The 14,460-nt window shown below is 39.6% G+C and overlaps 1 protein-coding gene across 2 annotated transcripts in view; it reads right to left on the bottom strand.

Moving 5' to 3' along the window:
• Positions 1-14,460, bottom strand: part of SLC13A3 (solute carrier family 13 member 3) — a 458,185-nt gene that overhangs the window by 425,765 nt on the left and 17,960 nt on the right. For both annotated transcript variants that reach the window (XM_069952524.1, XM_069952518.1), the window contains exon 2: positions 12,973-13,141. The gene's annotated coding sequence lies outside the window, so the exon portion shown is untranslated. The remainder of the gene's footprint in view (positions 1-12,972; positions 13,142-14,460) is intronic.

Raw genomic sequence — 14,460 nt, forward strand, 5'->3', positions numbered from 1 at the left:
TTATTGAAGTATTAAAAACACATATTGTTCGTGCTGATCAGCACACAGGTGAGTGAGGATAAACACAAGTGCAAAAAGCGACAGATTTTAAATATTAAAATTTTACCCTGTGCCCCTAAATAATTATAATCCCTGCCCTGTGCCCAAAAATATTACTTATATCCCACCCTGTGCCTTCAAGTATTTATATACCCAGTCCTGTGCCCGTAAATATTAAGAATATTCTACCCTGTGCCCCTAAGTAATTATAATATCCATATTAATATCCCAACATTTGCCCCAAGGATTTATAATCCTCGCCTCTTTTCCACAATTATCACTAATATCATCCCACTTTATGCGACTTAATAGATTTAATCTCCATCCTGTGCCACAAAAAAGTCATAATCCCCGTCCTTGGTCCACAAATATTAATGTCATTCCAACTTGTGCCCCCAAGTAGGTATAACCCCCGACCTGTGCCCCTAAATATTAATTTCCCACCCTGAGCCCCCAAGTAGTTAATCCCTGTCCTTTGTCCACTAATATTAATAGAATCCTACCCTGTGCCCTAAGTAGTTATATTGTGGCATATCTTTGCCGCATATCTCTGATCACATTAGTATATGTGCTCTCACATCCACTAGGACACTATGCCCCCAAGTAGTGATAGTCTGCTCTGTGCCCCCAAGTAGTCATAATCCCCATCCTGTGCCTAAAAATAATAATATCCCACCCTGTGCCTCAAGTAGTTATAATCCCCCTCTAGTGCCCAAATATATTAATATACCCCCTGTCCCTCTAGTTATAATCTCTGCCTTTTACTCAAAAATGTTAACAATACCTGTGCTCACAAATGTTAATATGCTACCCTGTGCCCCACGTATTTATAATCCCCGCCCTGTGCCCACAAATATCAATAATATCCCAACTTGTGCGCCTAAATAGATATAATCCTCGCCCTGTGCCCACAAATATTAATATTCCACCCTGTGCCCCAAGTCGTTATATTCTCTGCCATTTGCCCATCTGCCAATTGGCAGTTATAATCCCCGTCCTGTGCTTACAAATGTCAATAATATCTCATCATGTGCCCCCAAGTAGTTATAATCCCACTCCTGTCCCCCCGACTATTGATAGTCCTCTTTTATGTGCCCCCAAGTAGGTGATACGGGTGTTAGAATATCCCCCAAATAATCCAAAAATATTAAAAAATATCCCACCCTGTGTAGATATAATCCCCATCTCCCGTGCCCCAAAGTAGGTAAGAAATTGTCTATAATAAAATAGTCTGGGTCGCCTCACCATGTAAGCAATGATACGATAGAATATTTTAGCCATAGAAAGACGCCCTAAGTGTGTTATCTATATATTGGGATCTCCATTCCAGGAATATATTATTACACCTATGACTTTTCCTAGGTAGCCGATTAGAAGAAAGAAATTGCCAGGTGACGGACATTCAGATCAGACGCAAGAAAGCAATCGCAGGACAGGTAATTAATATTATTATTGATATTGATAACTATCAGGCTAGACTCTAGGTCTAGACCTGCATAGGTGTGATGATATGTTCCTGGTCCATAGAGATATATGTTTTGTAATGACATATATCTTCAATGGACGTTCAATATGATAAAACTAAAGGAAGAGAGTCGTGGCATATATTTGCCGCATAGCTCTGATCACGTTAGTATATTATATATGCTCTCACATACACTAGGACAAAATGCCCCTAAGAATTCATGATCTCTATTTTATGTCCATAAATATTAATATCCCATTCTGTGCCCCCAAGTAAATATAATCCCTGCCATGTGTCTACAAATCTTAATAATATTCCACCCTGTGCCTCTGAGTATATACATACCCGTTCCTGTGCCTATAAATATTAAGAATAACAACCCTTTGCCCTAAAATAGTTATAATCTGTATTCTTTGCCCACAAGTATTATTATCCCACCTTGTGCCCCCAACTAGTTAAAATCCCCCTTCTGAGCCAGAAAATATTAATAATATCCCCCCTGTGACTCCACGCAATCTCCACCATTTTCCCCAAAAATTTACCAATACAATATTCTGTGCCCCCAAGTAGTTATGATCCCCGTCCTGTGTCCACAAAAATTTATTAAAATCATCCTAATTTGTGTCCTAAATAGTTATAATCTCCTTTCTATGTCTAAAAATATGAACAATTTTCCAACCTTTGCCCCCAAGTAGTTATAATCCTTGTTGTTAGTCCACAAATATTAATATCCCACCCTGTACCCCCGCAAATATTTATAATCCCTGCCCTGTATCCACATATTTTAAGAATATCCCACTGTTTGCCCCAAAATAGTTATAATCCCAGTCCTGTGGCCACAAATATTAATAAGATCTTACTCTGGGCCTCCAAGTAGTTATACTCCCCCTTCTATGTCTATAAATATCAATAATATCCCACCCTTTGCCCCCAAGTCGTTATATTCACTGCCATTTGCCCGTAAATATTATCAATATCTTTTCCTGTGCCTCCAAGTAGTTAATCCCTACCCTGTGTCCACAAATATTAATAACATCCCACCCTGTGACCCAAGTAGTTATAATCTCTGCCATTTGCCAAAAATATTCTACCCTGTTCCCCCAGGAAGTTATAATCTCTTTCCTGTGCCTGAAAATATTAATAATATCCCACCTTGTGACCCTATGTAGTTATAATCCCCATCCTAGGTATAGTTATATAGTTATATAGTTATGTAGCTATAACTCCCAACTATAAATAATATCCCACCCTCTGCCCTTTAATAATTATAATTTCTTCCCTGTGCCCAAAAATAATAATATCCAAAAATGTACTCCCCAAATAGTTATAATCTCCGCCCAGTGTCAACAAATATTAAAAATCTGCCCTGTACCCTCAAATAGTTATTATTCTTTTCCTATGTCCACAAATATTAATTATATCCAAACTGTGCCCCCAAATAGTTATACCTGTCCTGTATCCACAAATAATAATGATAATATCCAAAAATTTGAATATTCCACCCTTTGCCCCCCCAAATAGTTATAATCTCCATCCTGTGAACACAAATATTAATATCCCACCCTGTCCCCAAGTTTTTATATCCCACTTTATGCCACAAATATTTATAATCCCCTTTCTGTGACCACAAATATTAATATCCAATACTGTGCAATCAAATAGTCATAGGGCCACATGTATCATCCTGCGAACGGATGATTTTCGGCGGAAAGTGCCGATTTGCGTATTATTTTATATGCAAATGGCCGATTTGCGAATAAAATATTCGCAAATCGGCACTTTCCGCCGAGTACGCCAGTGGGGGCGGAAAGGGGGCGTGTAGTGGGCGGAACGGAGGACGCAGATTTAGAGTCCGCGCGATTTACCATCCGTTCCGCCTAAATATACGCCGAAAACCTACTCCAGTCCTCAGCTGGCGTAGGTTTTCGGCGGTGCGCACCGGCGCGCACGGGATTTATGTAGAGGCAGTCCGCCTCTACATAAATCTCCGTAGCGCCGGAGCTGCAGGGGCATTTTTAAGTCCGGCGTAAAAAACGCCGGACTTAATAAATGCCCCCATAGTCTTTATCCTGTGCCCACAAATATTAAAATTATCCCAACCTATGCCCCCAGGTAGTTAAAATCCCTTTCCTTAGTCCACAAATATCAATAATATCCCACTCTGTGCCTCCAAGTATTTACATACCTGTTCCTATGCCCATATATATTAACAAATATTCCCCCCTTTGTCCCCCAAGTAGGTATAATCTGCATGCTGTGCCCACAAATATTAATATCCCACCATGTGCCCCAAGTATATATAACCCCGCCATTTTCCCACAATTACCAATAATATCCCACCTTGTGCTCCTAAACAGATATAATACCGCCCTCAAATAGTTATAATCTCCATCCTCTTCACACAAATATTAATAATTTCCTACCCAAGAAGTTATAATCCCCGTCCTTTGTCCACAAATATCATCCCACCCAAAATAGTTATAATCCCCCTTCAGTGCCCATAAATATTAACAATAGTGCACCATGTGCCCCCAAATTTGTTATAATCCCAATCCTGTGTCTACATATATTAATAATATCCCCCAGTGCATCTAAGTATTTATAATCTCCACCATTTGCACCAAAATATTACCAATATGCCACCCTGTGCTCCAAGTAGTTATAATCCCCGTCCTTTGTCCACATATATGAACAAGACAGCACTCTGTGCCCCTAAGTAAATATACTGTAATTCTTGCCCTGTGTCCACAAATATTAATAATATCCAACGCCGTGCTTCCAAGTTTGTACATTCCCGGTCCTGTGCCCATAAATTATTAATAATATCTCACTCTTTGCCCCAAAATACTTATAATCCCTGCCGTGTCCACAAATATAAAGAATGTGCTACTGTTTGCCCCGAAATAGATATAATCACCACCTTCTGTTCAAATTTTTTAATAAAATCCCACCCTGTGACTCCAAGTAGTTATAATCTCTGCCAATTGCCCAAAAATATTAAAAATATCCCACCCTCTGCTCCCAAGAAGTTGTAATCCCCATCCCGTGTCCACAAATATTAATATTACCCCACCCTGTGCCTCTAAATAGTTATTAGTAGTTAAGATCCCTGTACTGTATCTACAAATGTCAATAATATCCCACCATGTCTCTTCCTCTGAAAAGTGATAGTCCTGCCTCATGTGGCCCCAATGTAGATATAATCCTCACCTCCTGTGCCCCCACGTAGGTAATAAGGATGTCTATAATAAAATAGTCAGGGTCACCTCACTGTATAAGCAATGACACGATAGAATATTCTAGAGAGATAGATAGGCTATGTTCACACAACGTCAAAAATATTAAAAAGGTGTCCGATTTTCATATTTAAAATAACGCCTGTTTTTGCCGAGATTTAACTAACTGCAATGCAATGCATTGAAGTCAATGGGAAGACGGACGTCCAATGCACACAGCGTATTAAATAACCGACGTTTTTGCCGCGGGCGTCAAAATAATGAACATGATTATTATTTTCGGGCGTCTTTTGCAAACAGCGGACGTTTTTTATTTGTAGTTCACACACAGTTTTCCTTTTGTCTCCGTTTTTACTATTAAATTCAATGGACTTTTCAATTAAGCCACATCCAAAGTCCAATTAGTAGCCCAAACTAGAATAATGTACAAGCACCCGTCATTGCACTAAGGGGAGGTCAGACTGCTAAATAACGTCCGTTATTTTAAACTCAAAATGACGGAAGTCATTTTAAACGGAGATGAAAAGACGTTGTGTGAACATGGCCATAGAGTGTTAGCTATATATTGGGATCTCCATTCCAGGTATATATTATCACACCTGTGACTTTTCCTAGGTAGCCGATTAGAGGAAAGAAATTTCAAAGTGACGGACATTCGGATCAGACGTGAGAAGGGAATCGCAGGACAGGTAATTAATATTATTATTAATTACTAATAACTATCAGGCTAGACTCTAGGTCTAGACCTGCATAGGTGTGATGATATGTTCATGGTCCATGGAGATATATGTTTTGTAATGACATATATCTTCATTGGACGTTCAATATGATAACACTAACATTTAGTATGAGAAACGTGGCATATCTTTGCTGCATATCTCTTATCACATTGGTATTATATTATATATGCTGTCACATACACTAGGATACTATGCCCCCAAGTAGTAATAGTCCACTGTGTGTTCCCAGGTTGTCATTACTTTATTTTCTGTTCATAAATATTAATATTCCACACTGTGCCCCCAACTTATTATGATCCCCATCCTGTGCCCACAAATATTAATATCCCACCCTTTGCCTCCAAATAGTAATAATTCCAGTTCTGTGTCTACAAATATTAAAAATGTCCCTCCCTGTACCCCCCAAATAGTTATAATCCCTATCCTGTGCCAAAATATATTATTAATATCCTAAAATGTGCCACAAAATACTTAAATTCCCTGTACTCCATCCACAAATATTAATTATATCCCACCCTGTGCCCACCAAGTAGTTATAATCCCTGCCCTGTCTCCATAAATAATAATAATAATATCCTGCCCTCTGCCTCCGCGTTTTACAAACTTGTTCCTGTGCCCTAAATATTATCCAATTTTTTGCCCCCCAAGTAGTTATAATCCCCGTTCTGTGTCTATAAATATTAATAATATCCCACTCTGTGCCTCCAAGTATAAATAATCCCCATCCTATGTTTAAAATATTAAAAATATCCCACCCTGTTACCCCATGTAGTTATTATCCCCATCCTGCGCCCACAAATACTATTATTGCACTCTGTACCCCTAAATAGTTATGGTCCCTGCCCTGTGTCTACAAATGTCTATAATATCCCACCACATGCCCTATTAGTTATTATTCTCTTCCTGTGTCCACAAATAACAATAATATCCCACCCTGTGCCCCCAAGTACTGTTAATCCCCCTCCTGTCCCCCCGAGTAGTAATAATCCTGCCTCATGTGGCCCCAATGTAGATAGAATCCTCACTTCCTGTGGGCCCAAGTAGGTGATAAGGGGGTCTATAATAAAAAAAAGTCTGTGCGGTCTCACTGAATAAGCAATAAAACAATAGAATATTCTGGCCATAGAAAGACGCCCTTAGAGTGTTATCTATATATTTGGATCTCCATTCCAGGAATATATTATCACACCTGTGACTTTTCCTAGGTAGCCGATTAGAAGAAAGAAATCGCAAAGTGACGGACATTCAGATCAAACGCAAGAAGATAATCGCAGGACAGGTAATTAATATTATTATTATTTACTGATAACTATCAGGCTAGACTCTAGGTCTAGAGCTGCATAGGTGTGATGATATGTTCCTGATCCATGGAGATATATGTTTTGTAATGACATATATCTTCAATGGACATTCTATAAAATAACACAAACATTTAGGAAGAGAAACGTGGCATATCTTTGCCACATATCCCTCATCACATTAGTATAATATTTTATATACTCTCACATATAACAGGACACTATACTCCGAGTAGCAATAGTCCACTCTGTATCACCAAGTAGTCATAACCCCATTTTGGTTCATAGATATTACTATCCCACCCTGTACCTCAAAATAGTTATATTTCCCATCCTTTGCCCAAAAATAATAATATTGCACCCTGTGCCCCAAGTAGTTATAATCCCTACCCTGTGCCCCAAGTATTTACAGTCCCCACCCTGTGCCCAAAAATATTAACATTATCCAAAACTGTACCCCAAAATAGTAATAGTCCCATACTGTGCCCACAAATATTAATTATATCCCACCCTGTGCCCCCAAGTGTTTACAATCCCCATACTGTGCCCACAAATATCAATAATATCCCACTCTGTGCCTCCAAGTATTTACATACCTGTTCCTATGCCCATAAATATTAAAAATATTCCCCCCTTTGCCCCCAAGTAGTTATAATCTGCATGCTGTGCCCACAAATATTAATATCCCACCATGTGCTTCAAGTATACATAACCCCGACATTTTCCCACAATTACCAATAATATCCCACTTTGTGTGCCTAAACAGATATAATCCCTCCCTGTGTCTACAAATATTAATGATATCCAGTATTGTGCCCTCAAATAGTTATAATCTCCATCCTCTTCTCACAAATATTAATTAATTTCCTACCGTCTGCCCCCAAGATGTTATAATCCCCGTCCTTTATTCACAAATATTATCCCACCAAAAATAGTTATAATCCCCCTTCAGTGTCCACAAATATTAACAATATTGCACCATGTGCCCCCATATTTGTTATAATCCAAATCTTGTGTCTACATATATTAATAATATCCCCCCTGTGCATCTAAGTATTTATAATCTCCACCATTTGCACAAAAATGTTACCAATATGCCACCCTGTACCCCCAAGTAGTTATAATCCCCGTCCTTTGTCCACATATATGAACAAGACAACACTCTGTGCCCCTAAGTAAATATACTGTAATCCTCGTCCACAAATATTAATAATATCCAACCGTGTTCTTCCAAGTTTTTACATACCCGGTCCTCTGCCCATAAATATTAATAATATCCCACTCTTTGCCCCCAAATCCCAAAAATCCCTGCCCTGTGTCCACAAATATAAAGAATATACTACTGTTTGCCCCGAAATAGTTATAATCACCACCTTCTGTCCAAATATATTAATAAAATCCCACCCTGTGACTCCAAGTAGTTATAATCTCTGCCAATTGCCCAAAAATATTAAAAATATCCCACCCTTTGCTCCCAAGAAGTTGTAATCCCCATCCCATGTCCACAAATATTAATATTATCCTACCCTGTAATCCAATGTAGTTATAATTTCCTATCCTGTGTCCCCAATTATGAATAATAGACCTACCCTGTGCTCTAAATAGTTATGATCCCTGCCCTGTATCCAAAAATAATAATTATAATATCCAAAACTATGTGGAATATTCCACCCTTTGCCCTCAAGTAGTTATAATCTCCATCCTGTTCCCACAAATATTAATATCCCACCCTGTGCCCCGAAGTAGTTATTATCCCTGTCCGGAGCCCACAATTATTAAGAATATCCTACTCTGTGCCCCCAGTAAATATAATCCCCACCCTGTGTCCACAAATATTAATATCATCCTAACCTACAGTATGCCCCCAAGTAGTAATAGTCCCTGTCCTCCGTCCTCAAATTGTACTATCCCACCATGTGCCCCCAAGTAGTTATAATCCCTGTCCTGTCTACAAATGTCAATAATATCGTACCCTGTGCCCCCAAGTACCGATAATCCCCCCCTGTCCCCCTGACTATTTATAATCCCACCTCATGTGGCCCCAATGTAAATATAATCCACCTCCCGTGCCCCCAGGTAGGTAATAAATTGTCTATAATAAAATAGTCAGGGTGGCCCCACTGTATAAGCAATAACACGATAGAATATTTTGGTCATAGAAAGACGCCCTTAGAGAGTTATCTATATATTGGGATCTCCATTCCAGGAATATATTATCACACCTGTGACTTTTCCTAGGATGCCGATTAGAAGAAAGAAATTGCAAAGTGACGGACATTCTGGTCAGCCGCAACAAAGGAATCGCAGGACAGGTAATTAATATTATTATTAATTACTGATAACTATCAGGCTGGACTCTAGGCCTAGACCTGCTTAGGTGTGATGATATTTTCCTGATCCATGGAGATATTTGGTTTGTAATGACATATATCTTTAGGGTGCCTTCACACCTACCGGATCCACAGCGGATCCCATCTCCGGCCGCATCCCCCCATCCCCCGCCGCATCCAGCAGCCCGCATCCCTGGCCGCATCCTGCAGCCCGCCGCCGAGAGCATAAAGTACCTGCTCGGCGGCACGGCTGCAGTGAGGCTCCTGGCTCCAGTCCCGCTCATTAGCTCATATAATCCCCATAGCTCCAATGCAATAATAAATGTAGGGGAAAAAAATCCCATGATAAAAGCCACACGGAGACCGCAGAGAATGTAAAATGATAAAAATGCTAATTTAGTCATTTTTTCCTGAAAAATTAGCAATTTTGCAAGAAAATAAAAATTATACATATATCGGCCAAAATTGACCACTGCCCTAAAGTACAATATGTCATGAGAAAACAGTCTCAATTGCAAGCATTGAAGTCAATGGAAAGACGGATGTCCAATGCACACAATGTATTAAATAATGGACCTTTTTACTGCGGACATAAAAATAATAAACATGATCAGTATTTTCGGACGTCTTCTGCAAACAGCAGATGTTTTTATTAGTTGTTCACAAACATTAGTTTTTCTTTTGTCACCGTTCATTCTCTGTTTGTAATATTAAATTCAATCGACTTTTCAGAGGCCAGTTAGTTACCCCAAACTAGAGTAATGTACCAGCAGCGTCATTGCACTAAGGGGAGGTCAGACAGGTAAATGATGTCCGTTATTTTAGACTCAAAAAAATGGACATCTTTTTGAACAGAGCTGAAAAAACGTTGCATGAACAAAGCCACATACAATTAATTTGTTTTGCCCTCTTTATAGACAGTTCCCTAAACTCACACCTCTTACTGACTACTCCTTATGCTATAATCTTTCATGGACCGCTCATGATTTCCTCTCTTTCACAGACAGGGCCTTTCAGCCTTCTGTCTCCAGTTTTTCAATAGAAAATCTGAGATCACACCGAATTTAAGAAAAATTGGCATAAAAATTTGCCAAAACGGTTAGTAATTTTTGAGGTGTTCTTTATAGGGGGTTTTCAACCCTAAAATACGCAGTGCAAAATTGGTATTTGAGGGAAGCCTTAAAGGGGTACTCTAGCCCATAAAATATTTTACATATATCGGCCAAAATTGACCACTGTCCTAAAGTACAATATGTCATGAGAAAACAGTCTCAATTGCATAGATAAGTTATAGCATCACAGAGGTCTAACCACATCAAGTGAGACAGGTCAGACTTCAAAAATCGCTCTGGTCCTTATGGCACTATCGTGACCGATTCTGAGGGGGTTAAAGAACCGTATAATCCCTTTAAGAGGATACCTTTCTTTTACTCATTTGGAATTCATCTAGAAAGAAGATCACTCCAACCATGTTCCTTGAGAAGCTGTACTGTATATAGTCTCTCCTATACATAAAATCTTTAATGTTCTGTAGGAGCTGTAGTAGCTGCCTTAGGATTATCTAGCTCTACTGGAAAAAGAACCCTATATCTAAGGTGACCATAAGGCTGCGGTCACCCATACTGCATCCACTGCAGATGTTATAAAATATGATACATAATACCCCTGTCTCTATAGGATTTACAGTGCTGCTATTGACCTGCAGTACCTATAATCAGTCAGTAGGTGACACTGTACCCATAGATTTCTATTCATATGCAGAAAGTTTAGGATAATTTAATATTTTAGGTTACAGAGCATTGACTACAATTAGTTTGATTACTTTGAGGGACACAGGGATGTGCGGTCAGTATTTGGTGGTAAGAACCTGCTTTCTCTTCTCCTTTCTAGCAGAAGGGTCAGGGGAAAACAAATGCAGATGCCATAATCCAGGGGCCCAGTTTAGTCTTTGCTCTGGGGCCCCTCTATTCTAACTACATCAGTATCAGCACAGATCTCTCCCCTCTCCTGGAGCTTTACTACAATGTATCTGCCTGCGGTGGGATGTGTCATTTATATTGTAGCAAAGTGTCAGCTGTGAGAAGAGTCTATTCCCACTAGCATCATGGCTGATGGATGGCAGTGACACCATTACTAGTAGCAGATTGTGCTATACTTACCACTGCAAATCTTCCATCCACCCATAAGAGTTACCATCTGTGTCCCAGTAAGAGAGCAGCACCATTGTGATAAACCACATAGAGAGGTAATAGCCAGACTGACTGTGATGGGAAAATCTTATTGGAGTTACAGCAATCAGATATCAGACATGTCCAAGTGTAACTCTCAGGAGGGAGCCGCCATGTTGTCACTCTTTGCACTCATCCATAACCATGTACTGTATATATAACCATGACCACTAGGGGGCAGCAGAGCCAGGGGGCAGGATTAGGTCTGGACATCACCCTCTGGGTATAAGGTTTTCCTTCATTGATAATGATGAGATAAGAAATCACACAGGGGAAGATGTAACAAGCCGTCTTATGGGAACAATGTCCGGTGTTGCCCATAGCAACCAATCACAGAGCAGCTTTCTAATATTCATGAGCTCTGGTAAAATGAAAGCTGAGCTGTGATTGGCTGCTATGGCAAACAAATAACTTTCCCACTGTAACTGATTGATAAATATCCCCCATAGTATTATATATCAGAGAGTCCCATCCATGATGAATGGCTATGAGATGGACACCCAGGAGCCCAGTTATCAGAGCTCTGTCCTGTAACAAGCCAGGCACCTGTGTGACCATCTCATGACCAGGACAGATGTCATCCACTAGAAGGAAACAATAAAGGTTCCTATTACATGACAGCAAGCAGAGATCTTACACTGTGAGGAAATATATATAACATAACCCATAGTAATAGCAAAGCTGAGGAAGATGGCTGGAATTTCCACCAATAACAAAATGGCACAATGCTAATAAATTATTATTATTATTATTATTATTATTATTATTATTAATAATAATAATAATAATCAGTCCAAATATAACCGCCATGAGGTCATATAGTGATGTCATGATGTTTTGCACTTTCCACCAAACAGAAGGCTTGCCCAGGCATGACTGCTGCAAGGTGGCTGTGATGTCATAATACTGTGCATATGTCACCAGTCAGAAAGCCTTGTGATGTCATGATGGAATTTCCACCAATCAGGACACAACACTGGCAGCATATATAGCTGTACACAGCTGCTCCTGCTCATTCTACACAGAGGCAGCAGCAGAAGAACAGCTAGGAGCAGCATCTAAGGAGTATCTGAAGGAGAAGCAGAGCCCAATCCAGGGGGAACTGAGGGAGTAGCAGAGCCCGGCCAAGGAAAGAACTGAAGTTTTTAGCCCCTTCCTGAATGGGTCTCTGCTGCTCCTTCAGTTTCTTCTTGGACGAGGCTCTGTTGCTCTTGCCTCACCCAGGAGCCCAATCAAGGGAGGATCCAAAGGAGCAGCAGGGCCCCATCCAGGGAGGAACTGGGGTTTCCAAAAAGGCTTTTTATGAAAAGGTATTTCTTTATAGCAAATGCACTATTACCGATAATTTACCGTTTATGGATGCCATGGGGGGGGGGGGCTATAAAGACCATCAATAGGCTCTATGGATGACATCATGATTTTGCTATATGACATTCACATACATTTGTTTTGATCGATTTGAGCCGAATAGTAAAATATGTTGTTTTTATTTTCTAACCTGTTCCAATTATCTCACTATAGTTAGTTTTTTTTTCATATAATTTTTAATAAATTATTTTGGGGACAGCCATCTTGTCTGAGCTATATACGTATTTTTCTACTTAAAAAGAGGAAAAAAGAATCTGGATGCACTCACCAGTTAGCAGAAAGAGTGTAGCTTTATTTTCCAACGAGTGTGTTTACAGCATAGTTCAGGCAGGCGGAGGACGCCAAACACCCTCCACTGATGATAACAGCCGTTTCACGCCTAATTTTCGGCGCTTCTTCAGATCCCGCCCCTTTGTCCACGTCTTTAGATATGTGCTCTGTGAATCACGTGATCGAGACGGGGGCGTAACAGTGTATGATTAAAAACAATTTAAGTACATAGAAAAACTATAAATACATCTTATGTATGTGGTTATAGGAACATACTTAGGTCTGTTCGGTCATTTAGACCCATTTTTCCCTGTGCATTCGTAGCTATAATTAGACGTGCTTCGCTTTTCATTAACTCTTTATTGGTGTCTCTTCCACTCTTACAGTGGATACGTTGTAGTCCCATGAATTTAAGGTCCCTTGTGATGCCTCCATGTTTAACGTTGATATGCTCTATTAATCTTGGGGCCCCTTGTCTGGTACGCAGGGATCTTATGTGTTCGCTGAAACGTTTATTCATTGGGCGAATGGTTTTACCTATGTAGTATAACTTACATGGACAGGTAATAGCGTACACTACATATTTGGTTTTACAGCATATCATCTCGTGTATTGTATGGGTATATCCTCCCAGATTTATACTTTTACATTGTTCTAAATGGGGGCACCACTTACAGTTACCACATTTATAGTTCCCTTGTAATGTATCGTTTAACCAATTCCCTGTTTTTTTCTCTTTGTTGGAGTATGCACTACGCACTATTATATCTTTTATGTTTTTTGTCCGTCTAAATGTTATCATAGGTTTTTCTGTGTATTCCTTTATGAACAAAGGGTCATGCTGGATAATGCACCAATTGTCCATTATGACCTTGCGGATAAAATTAGCTAAAGGACTATACTTGAATGAAAAGACAAACCGTGTTTTTTCGTCGGGACGTTTTTTGTGATATTTTTTGGGAAGAAATAAGTCTTTCTGTTGTTTGCTGAATGCTTTTTTATTGGCTTTTTCCAGGACCTCTAACGGATAACCCCTTTCTAGGAGACGTGTGGTGAGTTCTTGTGCTTGTTCTATGTATGTGTCATCTGAACTATTTATTCTTCGTAGCCGAAGATATTGGCCGTACGGTACGGCAGTCTTTGTATGCGGGGGATGGTAACTAGAATAGTGCAATATGGCGTTAGATGCCGTGGGTTTACGATAGCTTGTAGTGTTGATTTTGTTATCTTCTACTTTTATAAGCACATCTAAAAATTCGATTTGTGTTTTATGAGTCTTACTTGTGAACACCATATTCATGTCATTGTTATTCATATATGTGATGAACAATTTAAAATCAGTTTCAGTACCCAGCCATATGACGAAGACGTCATCTACAAATCTACAAAGACAATGTATGTGTTTCAGGAAGGTTTTTTTTCAGAAAAGACAATTTCGCTTTCCAACACCGCCAAGTACAGATTGGCGAGGGTACATGCGACGGCG

The sequence above is a fragment of the Dendropsophus ebraccatus genome, chromosome 14 (assembly GCF_027789765.1).
Source record: "Dendropsophus ebraccatus isolate aDenEbr1 chromosome 14, aDenEbr1.pat, whole genome shotgun sequence".
NCBI lineage: Eukaryota > Metazoa > Chordata > Amphibia > Anura > Hylidae > Dendropsophus > Dendropsophus ebraccatus.